Here is a 12,387-nt window from a genome sequence, read left to right on the forward strand (position 1 = left end):
GATATCACTCCTCAGAGTTTCAAAGGAACAAATACTAGGTGAACCCCAGCAACGCACCCACAAGTGGGATACCCGGGCATTGAATCCTGGCAACAAGATTTCAAGTCAGTATTGCTATCCCCACTTCACAGATGAACACACTGAGGCTCAGAGTAGTTAAGTGTCTTGCCTGAGGTCACACAGCTTGAGAGTGGCAGGGCTGGGATTTGGCTCCAAACCTGTCTGACTTTCAAGCCTCAGCTGCCTTCTCTTCTCTCTTTAGGCACCTGTTGCCCTTGCTTTCCCCAGGAGAAAGAGCACTCATGTGGGAATCCTGGTCCGGCCATGAGACTGTAGGCAAGTCATTTCTTTTCTCCAAGTGTATTAGTTATCTGTTGCTGTGTCACTCAAAACTTAGCAGCTTAAAGCAACAGTAAACATTGTATCACTGTTTCTGTGCATCAGCAGTTCAGGAGAAAATGGACAGGTGATTCTGGCTCCGGGTCTCTCATGAGGTTGCACTCAAGATGTCAGCTGGGGCTGCAGTTATCCGAAGACTTGACTGGGGCTGGAGGACCTGTGTCCAAAACGAGCCACTCACATGGCTCTTGGGCAGAAGGCGTCAGTCCCACGGGGCTGCTGGAATGTCCTCATGACATGGCGGCTGGCTTCCTCCAGAGCAAGTGATCCCAGGAGAGCAAGATGGGAGCCATATTATCTTTTATGATCTAGTGTCAGAAGTCACTCTTCATCATTTCCAAGCTAGTCTCTTGGCCACACGGGCTGGCTCTCCCCATTGGGAGGGACTGCACAGTTGAGCAAATGCCAGGAGGCAGGCGGGGATCTTAGGGAGCATGTTTCCTTGTCCTCCAGATGTGGATTTTAACACTGCCAGGCAGCCTCCTGAGGGTTGCCATGAGCCCTGAACAAAACCGTGCACCTAGAAAGCTCTTTGGAATGCAAGGGAAGGCATGTAAAGGGCTTGCCTGCCCCCTGCCCCCCTCCCTCTGGGTCCCCAGGCCCCTGTGTGCCCCCAGACCTCTCCACTCAGGACTACAGCTGAACTGCTCATGGCCCGATGTTCCCCTTCCAGGGGACAAGTTGACCAAGGCATTCACCGTTCCAGCCAAGAGATGACTCATGCAGGTGTTTCGGGCACTGTGGCCGGCCGCCAGGTGAGAACCTTGGGGGTCAGAGGTCTTTCCTGGCCCCTCTGGTTTTGCTAGACGGGTGGCCATCTCCAGTGCCTCAGCACAGGCCATCTTCCTGGGCACACAGCTGCCGGAGGAATGCTTCCCCGGACCTCTGGCACCCAGGTCTGGGCTCAGTCTTGGCTCCAACTTGATAGGTGGCAGCTCGAGGCGTGGGAAGCTAGGCAGAGGGTCGGGAGCCCAGTTTCGAGCTCAGGTCTGCATCTAGCCGCGTGACTTCCCCTCTCCCAGCCTCTGCACCTTTGTTTGTACAATGAGGGGCTGGGATTCAATGATCTGCTTAAAAGTCCCCTTGTTCTGAGGCTCCAGAGAGAGTGAGGGAGATAGGAAGCCTGGGTCCCATCTGGGCCTGGGGCTTCTGCCGGACACTTCCTGCTCCATCTTCTAAGCTGACATAGACCCTAGAACCAGACATCCCGGGTCAAATCCTGTCTCTGCCACTTAGTAGCTGTGTGGCTTTAAGCAAGTTACTCACCCTCTCTGAGCCTCAATTTCTTCATCCATAACAATGGAGCGATGATATCTACTGTGAAGGGTGATATCGAGGATTAAACAGGTTAGTGTAGCTGCACCATGGGGATGCCCTGCTCTCACAGCCCGAGCCCCAGGAGGCTGTTAATCCTCATGAGCTCCTGGGACTGGTAGCCGGGAGGAGTTCCCGCTGTTCTTTCCAGTGTCTGACATTTCCTTCCACCTTCCAGAGAGATGGAGGAGGAAGCTAAGAGCAGAGAGGGGAAGAGACTTGGCCAAGGCCTACAGCATGGTGGGGATGACCCCGTGGGCCGAAACTCCCTGCCACGGAGTCCCCGTCTCCCCGAGACCTTCCTGCTCAGCAGGGCCGTTGTGAATGGGGTGAGTCATTTAGACGCAGGAAACCAAGCCTGGTCCAGTATTAATCACGGAATCCGAGGCATTGGGTGCAAAAAGGAAACAGAAGCAACCGATGGTGGCTGTGAGGGTGCCCAGGGGCGTGCCGTGCCGGGAGGTCCCCATCGTGCGGCCCGACAGGAGGGCCTGGGGCAGCCCCTCAGGAAGGAGAGGGTCCCTCCCCACAGCGCCGTTTCTGTCCCCAGGAGCCTCACTCCCTTCCAAGGAGCACTGTCCCCATCCTACAGATGCAAAAATCAAGGCCAGGGTCTGTCAGCTTCTTGGGAGGAAAAGAATGTGCCCAGGGCAGGGATTTTGCATGTCGCATTCAGTGCCCGCACAAGGTAGGCATCCAGTGAAAATGCAGAATGAGTGACTCACAGTGTTTACAGGGCCCCTGGTACACTAGGCCCGCAAACTGGTGATTTTTTTAAAAGCCCATGGGAAAATGGGCGCTCAGGGAAGTTGCACGCCCAAGCCACCCAGTTAGCAAGTTCTGCAGCCACGATTCAAGCCTGAGTTTGTGATTTGAGGGTGAGCCGCTCCCTTGAGGGTGGTGGTTGCCTTTGCTGTCACTTGTGTCCCCAAGTCCTGCTGTCCTGAGGCCAAGGGGCAGCCCACACCCCTGGTCGCCTGGAACCTACTCTCGGCTCTCAGAGCTGTTTGTTGTGAAGGAATATGCTCCAAGGGATTGGTTTTGTGTTCCTGTCATCCCTCCCTCCCTCCCCATGTGGGCCGGGTCTCGGGCAGTCAGGCCAGGGGAGGCTCCCAAGGACCAGCCCTGGAGGATTTGAGGGGGCCAGAGGCGCTTGTCCTCAGATCATGACTTACAACTCAGAACGTTCAAGAAGCCAGCTTCCAGGCCGGCCCTAGTGGTTAAGTTCGATGCACTCCGCTTCAGTGGCCAGGGTTTAGTTCCTGGGCGTGGACCTACACCACTTGTCTGTCAGTGGCCATGCTGTGGTGGTGGCCCACATACAGAAACAGGAAGATTGGCAACAGATGTTAGCTCAGGGCGAATCTTCTTCAGCAAAAAAAAAAAAAAATAGAAGAAGCAGCAGCAGCCAGCTTCTCTTTCCTGAAGGCTGAGAACTTAGAGCCCCGAGGAGAGACTGATTGAGTCTCCATCCACCAGGCCCCTCTGCCTGAGATTCCACCGTTACTCACTACAACCCAGAGGGGTTGAGATATTGAAGGCCCCAGTTAAAATGTAAATCATTTCTGAGGGAAACCACTTATTTACTAAGTCATTAGCGGGTGTCACCGCCCCACACGGGCTGGTTTCTCAGAAGAGCCTCCATGAGGCACAGGGCCCGAGGGTCTGATGGCCGAGTGCAACGTGGCTGCTCGTTCCCCGTCAAGAGTGTGTCGAGGAAGCTCCTTAGATTCAGACCCGAGCTTCTTGCCTCGGCCAAAAAGGCCCCCAGGTGGGGCTCCTGCCCTCACCACCTTGTCCCCTGCCCCACTCCCCACTGGCCTCCTTTCTGCTCCTGAGGCCACCAAGCTTGTCCCTGCCACAGGGCCTCTGCACAGGCCAGTCCCTCTGCCTGAAACCCTATTTCCCCAGCTCCTCAAATGCTGCCCCTGCGAGGGGACTTTTGGGGTGACGGCTGTGTTCATTGTCCTGGTCGTGGTGATGGATGCGCATGTGTGCCCAAACTTATCAGATTGCACACCTTCCGTAGGTGGAGTCTATCACATGTCAATCACTCCTCAGTAAAGCTGCACAAACACAAACTTATCAATGCTGCCCCTTCTCACCCTTCAGGTCTTGGCTTGCATGACACCTCCTCAGAGAGGCCTTCCCTGACCACCATGCAGATGTCGCCACTCTGTCACCTCGTCCTGTTTGTGCTCTTCAAAGGACCCATCAGGCCACCATCTGAAACTATTAATTTGCCAGTAGCCCGACTTTCCCTGTGGGAGGGAACCCACGGGAGCAGGACTGTCCCTCCACTGATGCGAGCAGGGCTGGGCTTCCTGCATGTCTTCTGGACGACTGAGTGACGAGGCCAGGGCCCTGGGAGGCACAGTGCACATCAGCTCTGTCTCCCACGGACCTCCAGGGGCAGGTGTGGAGGCTGAGAAGGGCAGACCCTGTTCTGAAAGTGAGGCCCCGAGCAGAGCCGCTGCCCTCGTGTCCGCTTCATCATCCACGCTGTCATCACAGGCAGGAGGGGGGCCATGCTCCCAGCCAGGAGGGACCCTGCTCCCAGCAGGTGCTGCCCATAGGTGTGTGGAGTTCATTCAGAAAATCCTTCTGGGGTTTTTCCTCCGGGTCCCTCCAAGCTGCTAGGGGTGGGTCAGCCCTGCCCCCGGACCTTCCCTCCCTCCAAGTAGGAGCCATGAGGCCTTGAGGCCTGGTGGGGCCTGGGGCTCTCCAGGCATGCAATCCTGGAGATCTGGGGAAACTATGGCATGGCCCCAACTTGGGCCTCAGCTAGGTCTGGAGACTCATGGGGTCCCCACTGGAGCTGGGACCGTGGTCCGGGCTAAGAAAAAGCCAGCAGTTATCATCCACAACCCCGGCTACTCTTGTTAGCCAGCTTCTGGTTTGCATTAGAAGCTGGCCAAGGGTGTGAGAGCTGAGGGGCATCTGGGGAGCATGAGTCCCCGCCTCACCCCACGAGTCCCCTCCTCAGCCAGTTTATACTGACCCTGAGGCCAAAGTCATCCAGCAAGTTAGTGCGAGGACAGCCCCCGCCCCCCCCCCCCCCCCCCGCCCCAGGCTTCTGAGCCCCCACCCAGCCCCTTTGCCACCACCGGCTTTATCAGGCTGATTGGCTGCTTCAGATCATCCGCCTTCTCCAGGAGAGCAAAGGCTTCAGCCCAGAGTTTCAGAGCCTGGCAAGGGAGGCGGCAGGGAGCCAGAGGGTCGGCCTGGCTGGGCCTGTAAGACTGTGGAATGTCAGGGGTCGGGGGGCAGTTGGCCCATTTAAATGCTGCATGCACGAATGCACGCACACACACGTCTGTGCCAGCACACTCACACCACCCAGCCCAGCACCTGCCAGCCCAAACACCCAGGGCAGCTTATCCACCACTGCCTGGAAACGGCCCTGTTGGCTGGCCAGAGATACCGGGGAAATAAACGCCTGGGCAAGGATAAGAAACGGGGGTGTTGGCTGCCCTGTGCTCCACTCCTGGGAGGCTTGGTGCTGGGGGCTGACACTTGCATTTCAAATGCTCACTAGTTGGCTGCAAGGTCCCAGAAGCAGCAGCCTGTCCTTGTGTTTCCTTGAGGCCTGAAGTCCGGTCACTTGCTGGCATCCCACTCTGGTCCTTGGTAGCAGACAGAGCAGCCACTGCCCTGGCCTGGGGGGGGACCCTGCACAAGGACCAGGTGCCTTTGTGAGCCATGGCCTTCCAGCTCTGTAGGAGCCAAGAAACTGCAGGCACCTACAGGTACCCATGGCCACCACTGTGTTCCCAGCCCTGAAGCCCCTTCCTTTCTGAGCTCCAGGGGCCAACCCATGGCCATCCAGGCTGGCATGCCATGTCAAGGAGCGCTGGGTACCCACCGAGACCTGGAACTCCGCCAGGCCTGCTTCCCGTGGGACCTACCCGTACTGCACATCTCATGCGGAGGAACAAGGATGCTCGGATAAGAGAAACACACCTCCACCTGTTTGAGGAGTGAGCGACGGGAACGGTTATTCGTTCATTCATTCAACAAACAGTTACTACAGGTGTGCGGGTACCAGGTTCCGGCTAGGTGCTGGGGATCAGTGGACCCAAGAGTCAAAAATCCCTGCCTTTGAAGAGTTTCCATTCTGGTGAGGGGAAGGCAGATGACAAATAAAATAAGCGAGTGAAGTAGAGCATGTGTTAGAAAGGGAGAGGTGCGAGAGAGGAAAACAGGGCAAGAGAAGGGAGGTGGGGTGTGCTGGGTGGAGGGGTACAAATTTAAATAAAATGATCAGGAGAGGCCTCACAGAGAAAGTGACTTTTGAGCAAAACATGAAGAAAGAGGGGGAGTGAGGGAGCCCGGCAGACAGAGAGGGGAGCACAGAACAGCCAGTGCAAAGGCCCTGAGTGGGGAGTAAGTCAGCCTGGACGGCTGGCAGGGCTCAGGTCGGAGGAGGATGGAGGGTCATGCGGGGCCTGTGGTCACTGTAAGGGCTTTGGCTTTTACCCTGAATGAAATGGGGGCCACTCGAGAGCTAAGAGCAGAGGAGAAGCACGACCCGACCCGGGTTTTTCCAGGATCATGCTGGCTGCTGCATTGAAAATAGATGGCTTGGGGGTAGGGGGAGAGATGGCAGCAGGGGGACTGGTAGGAAGCTGACTACAGAATTCAGGGGAGAGGTGATTGAGGCTGGGACCAGGAGGGAGCAGTGTGGGAGATGAGAAGGGGCCAGACTCTGGGTGAACTTTGAAGGTAGAACCCACGGGATTTGCTGACAGAGGCGCCTACGATGACTCAAGGGCTTGGGCCTGGGAAATGGAGGGATGGACTTGCCTTCAGCTGGGATGGGAGGATGGGGTGATTAATTAATCTCCCATTGGTGGCCATTAGGAGGGAGGGCAGGGGCTGCAAAGCACATGGCGAGGGCCACATAGCCAGAGTGTGAGAGAGTGGGCGTGGTGGTCAGAGAGGGCTTCCCTGAGGAGGCGACATTTAAGCTGAGACCCAGTGGAAGAGCAGACCGGGGTAAAAGGATGAGAACCGGCTGCTGGGAAGCCTTGATGAGGGCAGCTGGGGGGAAGTTCCAGCGGCCCCCAGGGGCCCGAGCATTGCTGAGGGCGAGGAGAGCTCCAGAGTAGGCCCCGCGGTGGGCAGAGCCGTCCGGCTGCTTACTCAGCACCCAGGAGGAAGGAGGCCTGGCCCTCGAGCAGCCCAATCAGACTGAGAAATGGAGATGGGTAATAAATAGCCACAGATGAGTCATCTCAAGCCCCGATTCTGAGCCTGTCTTGCAGCTCCCCCCGGCCTGCATCCCTCCCGGGAGGGGCCCCTGATTTCAGAATGACCAGGTCCGGCTGAGCTCAGCCCCCGGGGCCCCAGCCAGGAGCTCACCCCTGCAAAAGCCCAGGTGGCCGGGCAGCCTCTGCTTAGCAGCTGGTCCTCATCGCTCCCCAGGCCTCAGATAAAAATAAACAGCACGCAGAAAGCCTTTTTCGTGTGATTGGTGCTTCCAATTTTTAAAAAAGAAGAGCCTTGTACTAATAAAATGTAACTGGAGGTATCCAGGGGTTGCTAAAAAGAAAAAAAAGCATGTGGAAAAGTCTGACCAAGGTGGGTTCAAATCTGACCTCTGTCACTGCTGAGCAACTTGGAGCAAGCTGGTTAACCTCTCTGGGCCTCTGTTTCACCCACTTCACAGGGTTGTGCGAAGATTAAAGAAGGTGATAAACCTTAGCACGGTGCTGGGTACACAGGAAGCTGTCAAGCACTCACTGTGGGCTACTACAGGGACGGGGAGCTATTCCAGACAGGTGGCCGCTGGTCAGGGCCCGGTCGCACGACAGACGAGGCTGCCGTTCTCCCTGTGGGCCCCCAGGTCCCACTTGCCCCTGGAGTCTCAGGACCCCTGCTGGAAGGCCGTTCTGTCTAGTTTCTTCAGGGCCTTAGTCCCCAGGGCTTGGCACAAATGATCTGTGCTGAATTTGTGAATAGAGCCGTCCTGAGCTGACGATAATAGTAATCGCCAAGCAGACAGCGTGGCTGCCACACTTCTGTAGGCTCAGTGGCTAAGGAGACAGGAGCCCAGAGGGATGGAAATGGTTTACTGCTCCAGGCGCCCCGATGGTGACACGCAGGGGCCCTGGCGAACACAGCTGAGTCACAGTTTAGGAGACCCCCAACCTCACAGGGCAACCTGCTCAACCTTTGCCCCAAGAAGACACCATGTCTGTCACCCTGGAAAGGAAGCAGGTCTCCGTGGCGGGGGAGAGATGGTAAATAGGCCTCTTCTCTGACGCATAGGGAGACAGCACCTCCAGCTCCTAAGGCTGTTTCCTGTGCAAACATCCTTGAGGAGATCGTCCAGGACAAAAGCTGACCTGAGACGTGTGAAACAGGAGGGCGAAGGATCTCCCGACGGTGACTCGGTGACTGACAGCGCACAGCCAGCGATGGCTCTCTGAGCCCAAGTTTGCGTTTCTATCACCGCTGTGACAAGATGGCGCAGACTGGGGCCTAAAGAACGGGAGTTTCTTGTCCCACAGGTCTGGAGGTGGGCAGTCCAGGGTCAAGGTGCCGGCAGGCTGAGCGTCCCCTGAGGTTTAGCTTCTGTTCCCTTGGCGTGCAGGTGGCTGCCTTCGCGCTGCATCCTTGCATGGCCTCTCCTCCGGGTGTGCGCCTCCCTGGGGTCCTTTCCTCTTCTCTCAAGGACACCAGTCCTGTTGGATTTGGGCCCACTCTCCTGGCCTCATGTAACCTTATTGCCTCCTCAAAGGGCCTGTGTCTGGCTGCACACCCGGCTGCTCCAGCCGCGCAGGGTAGGTTGCAGAGAGACCAAAAAACACCCAAAGATGGCAGGCGAGAGGTAAGGTTTGCCACCAAACCTGCCACCCCTGCTCCCGGGGGTGTCCAGGAGCGGCCAGCGGGCACAGCTGAGCCCCTGCACCTGCTGCCGTGGACGGGGCGGGGGTTGCTTATGTATGCGGGGAACAAAGGCTACGCGCTTGTCAAGAGGGACTGTCCTGGCGTGGCCAGCATCCCGGGGATCAGTGGCTCACGTAGAAGGGCTCCGCGTTCCCTCAGATTGTTCCGTGCTTTGAGAGAAATAGTTACGGTACCGGGTGGTTGGCGTCCTGCCCAGAAGGGGCCAGGAGGACACTTGGTTAAGACCGCGCGTGTGGCTGGTGCCGGGCAAGTGTGACTTTACAGCCTGTCCCCAAACACAGTCACGTTAGGGTTAGGACTTCGCCGTCCGGATTTGGGGGAACACAGCTCAGCTGACAGCAACCCTCGTCTGCGCGAGCTCGTGCATCCTCCCCCGCACCCAGGGACGCACTGTGATAGCCAATTTATAAACGTGAAGTGGAGTTGGGAGGTGAGCTGTCCAACATCACATCAGAAAAAGGAACAAAAGCACAATTTCCTGCTACTCCACTGAATGACACGCTTCTCCGTGCCCCTCCCCCCAGCTCCAAAATAACCTGCAAAGGAAGAGGGAGTCTTGGGGTTTGGGGTCTGAAAAGTCTGGAAGCAGGAAGAGGCTGCTTTCTCCCAGGGATCCTTCTAGACTTCCCATCCTTAAGAGCTCTGAGTACATGAGGGCACGGGGTGCCCTGCCCGGGGTTACTCCACTAGCCATGGCAAAGGAAGTGGGTGGAATGCCAGCCTGGAGCCCCCCAGGCGTGACAGCTGGAAGAGGGGCAGCACATCTGGGGCCGGCAGGTGTCAGCACCCCAGGGAAAGCTCTGTGATCAGCTGGTGACCCCGAGTCCCCTGACGGGGCCCTAGCTATGACGTGGGGATTCTCTTTGCCCAAACACCTCTCAAATGGCTCACAGAAACTCCCAGCTGTGCTCTTGGGGTCTGTCCACAACCCCAGCCCCCATGCTGACATCACTTCTCATCCTCACACCTCCTTCTTCTCTACCTTCCATCTCCCAAATGGCTGGACAGTGGCAGGGCTGACGAGCAGGGCCTTCCTGGGCCTGTCCCCCGAGAGTGGACACCTTGCAGAGGCAGGAGGTGGCCCGGGAGGTGTGGGGTTTGAGCTATAGCGCCAGCACTGCCAAAACCACAAGAGAGATTGAAAAAGTCCTCCCCAGTCAGAATGAGAAGTGAGACAGAGAAATTGAGTGAGAAGATCTCGGTGAAAGAAAAGCCAGGCGTCAGCTTCCATGAAAGAAACGCCACCGTGTGGGTGTGGAATGACTCAGTGCTGGGGCCACAGAGGCCATGACAGGCCTTCCTGCAGCACGTGTGTGTGTGCGAGTGTGCACCCATGTGAGGAAGGGTGAGTGTGAGGATGTGTGCCCACAAGTGTGTGAGGGTGTGTGTGTGAGTGCAAGAGGGGTGACCCTCATGATTATGTGTGTGCACATGGATGTATGAGGGTGTGTATGAGAGAGATTGTGTGCGTGCAAGTAGGTGAGGGTGTATGGGAGAGGTGTGCACTCGAGGCTGTATGTGCGTGCATAGGTGTGTACATGTGCACGTGTGTAAGGGGGTGTGTGGTCAGCACGGCAGCAAGGACCTGCCCCGATGTCACCATGCCCTGGGCAGGAACGCCCCCATAACCCAGGGAGGGAAGAACAGCCCAGGCCAGGGGGCGACTTGCCAGCGGCACCCGGAGTAGGGACCACAGACAGGGCCCAGGCTTTGCTCCTGTTCCCCGCTGAGCTGCCTCCCAAGGAAGACAGGAGTGCAACCCAAAGCTGGCCCCAGGAGGAAAGAAATGCCAGGATGGTTGTCCCTGAGGGTGCATGGTGGAGGTTAGAACTGTGGACTCTGGAGTTCTTGGGGGTCTCAGTTCAAATCCCGGTTTGGTCACAGGCTAGCTGTGTGGCCTTAGGCAAGTCACTCAACCTCTCTCTGCCTCAATTTCTCCACCTGTAAAATGGCGATAATAACCTTACCTCACAGCGTGGTTTTGAGGACTCAGAGAGTTAAGAGCTGCAGAGCTCTTAGAACAGCACCTGGCACATAATAAGCGTGACATAAATCATCCTTGTCATTATCATGATGAGTGATATTGACCAGCAAGGAGCTCCCGGATTGAATAAGCCCTGGGGACAGATGAATCCCCAGGATGAAAAAAATCTCAAGATGCATCAGATGCTGGGATGACCAGACACCAAGAGGGGCGAGGCTGAGTCCCAGCTCGGTGGTGACCAGGAGCAGAGGTAGGTGCAGGTGGGGGCCCCGCCCCCAGTCCTGTCTGCCGCCCGCCCCCCTGATCCACCTGGGACCTCGTCTCCTCCCTGTGTCATCCGTGAGAGGCAGGTTTGGCTGAGAAGACAACCCGAATTTACAGGCAGTAAAGAAGAGGTCCAGGGGCCGGCCCCGTGGCTGAGCGGTTAAGTTCACGGGCCCCGCTTCGGCAGCCCGGGGTGTCGCCGGTTTGGATCCTGGGCGTGGACGTGGCACGGCTCGTCAGGCCACGCTGAGGCGGCATCCCACATAGCACACCAGAAGGATCCACAACTAAAAAAAATACACGACTATGTACTGGTGGGCTTCGGGGAGGAGAAGAAGAAAAAAAAGAAGATTGTCAACAGATGTTAGCTCAGGTGCCAATCTTTAAGAAACAAAAGAGGTCCAGGCCAGGGCAGCTTTGGGGTTCAGGGTTCATGGGTAGGGGGCCTGGACAGGTTCCCTCCCCGCAGCCCCCTTCCACCTCCTCAAGCCCCACAAAACTCTGGCACAAAGGGTGTATCCATCTGCTCGGGCTGCCATAACAAAATACTACATACTGAGGACAGAACGCAACTGTCTCCCAGTCCCAGAGGCTGGTCGTCTGAGGTCGAGGTGGGCTAGGTGAGGCCCTTGCGAGGCCTCTCCTCGGCCTGCAGACAGCTACCTTCTCACTCACTGGTCTTCCCTCTGATGCATGCATGTCTGTCCAAATGTCCCCTTTTTACAAGGACACCAGTCATACTGGATTATAAAGACCTCATTTTAACTTAACGGCCTTTTTTTTTGAGGAAGATTAGCCCTGAGCTAACATCTGCCACCAATCTTCCTCTTTTTTTTTGCTGAGGAAGACTGGCCCTGAGCTAACATCATGCCCATCTTCCTCTACTTTATATGTGGGGTGCCTACCACAGCATGGCTTGCCAAGTGGTGCCATGTCTGCACCTGGGATCCAAACTGGTGAACCATGGGCCACCAAAGCAGAACGTGCGCACTTAACTGCTGCACCACCGGGCTGGCCCCTAACGGCCTCTTTAAAGACCTTATCCCCTAATACTGTCACATTCCAAGGTATTTGGGTCAACATATGAATCTTGGGGGGACACACTCAGCCCATAACACTGAGGCTTTTGCTTTCCCACAAAAATGAATTCCTGAAGCTACGAACCAAATGGTGGGCTTGGGCAGGGTGGTGGGCATCACAGCCAGGTGCCCCCAGCTCCAGGCTGCACGCCCCCATCAGCGAGCATCCTGGGAGCTGTGTTAGTTTCCCACAGCCCCCATACAGCTACCAACACCCGGGAGCTGAAGGCCGCTGAGATTTATTCCCTCACAGTTCTAGAAGCTAGAAGTCCGAAGTCAGGGTTTGGGCAGGGTCAGCTCCTTCTAGAAGCTCTGCAGGAGAGCCGCTCCAAGCCTCCCTCCTGCGGGCGGCCCCAGCAGCTCTCTGCACTCCTTGGCTCATAGACGCATCGCTCCATCTCTGCCTCCGCTGTCACGTCCCCTCCGTGTGCC

This window comes from Equus caballus, chromosome 2, assembly GCF_041296265.1.
Source record: "Equus caballus isolate H_3958 breed thoroughbred chromosome 2, TB-T2T, whole genome shotgun sequence".
NCBI classification, from domain to species: domain Eukaryota; kingdom Metazoa; phylum Chordata; class Mammalia; order Perissodactyla; family Equidae; genus Equus; species Equus caballus.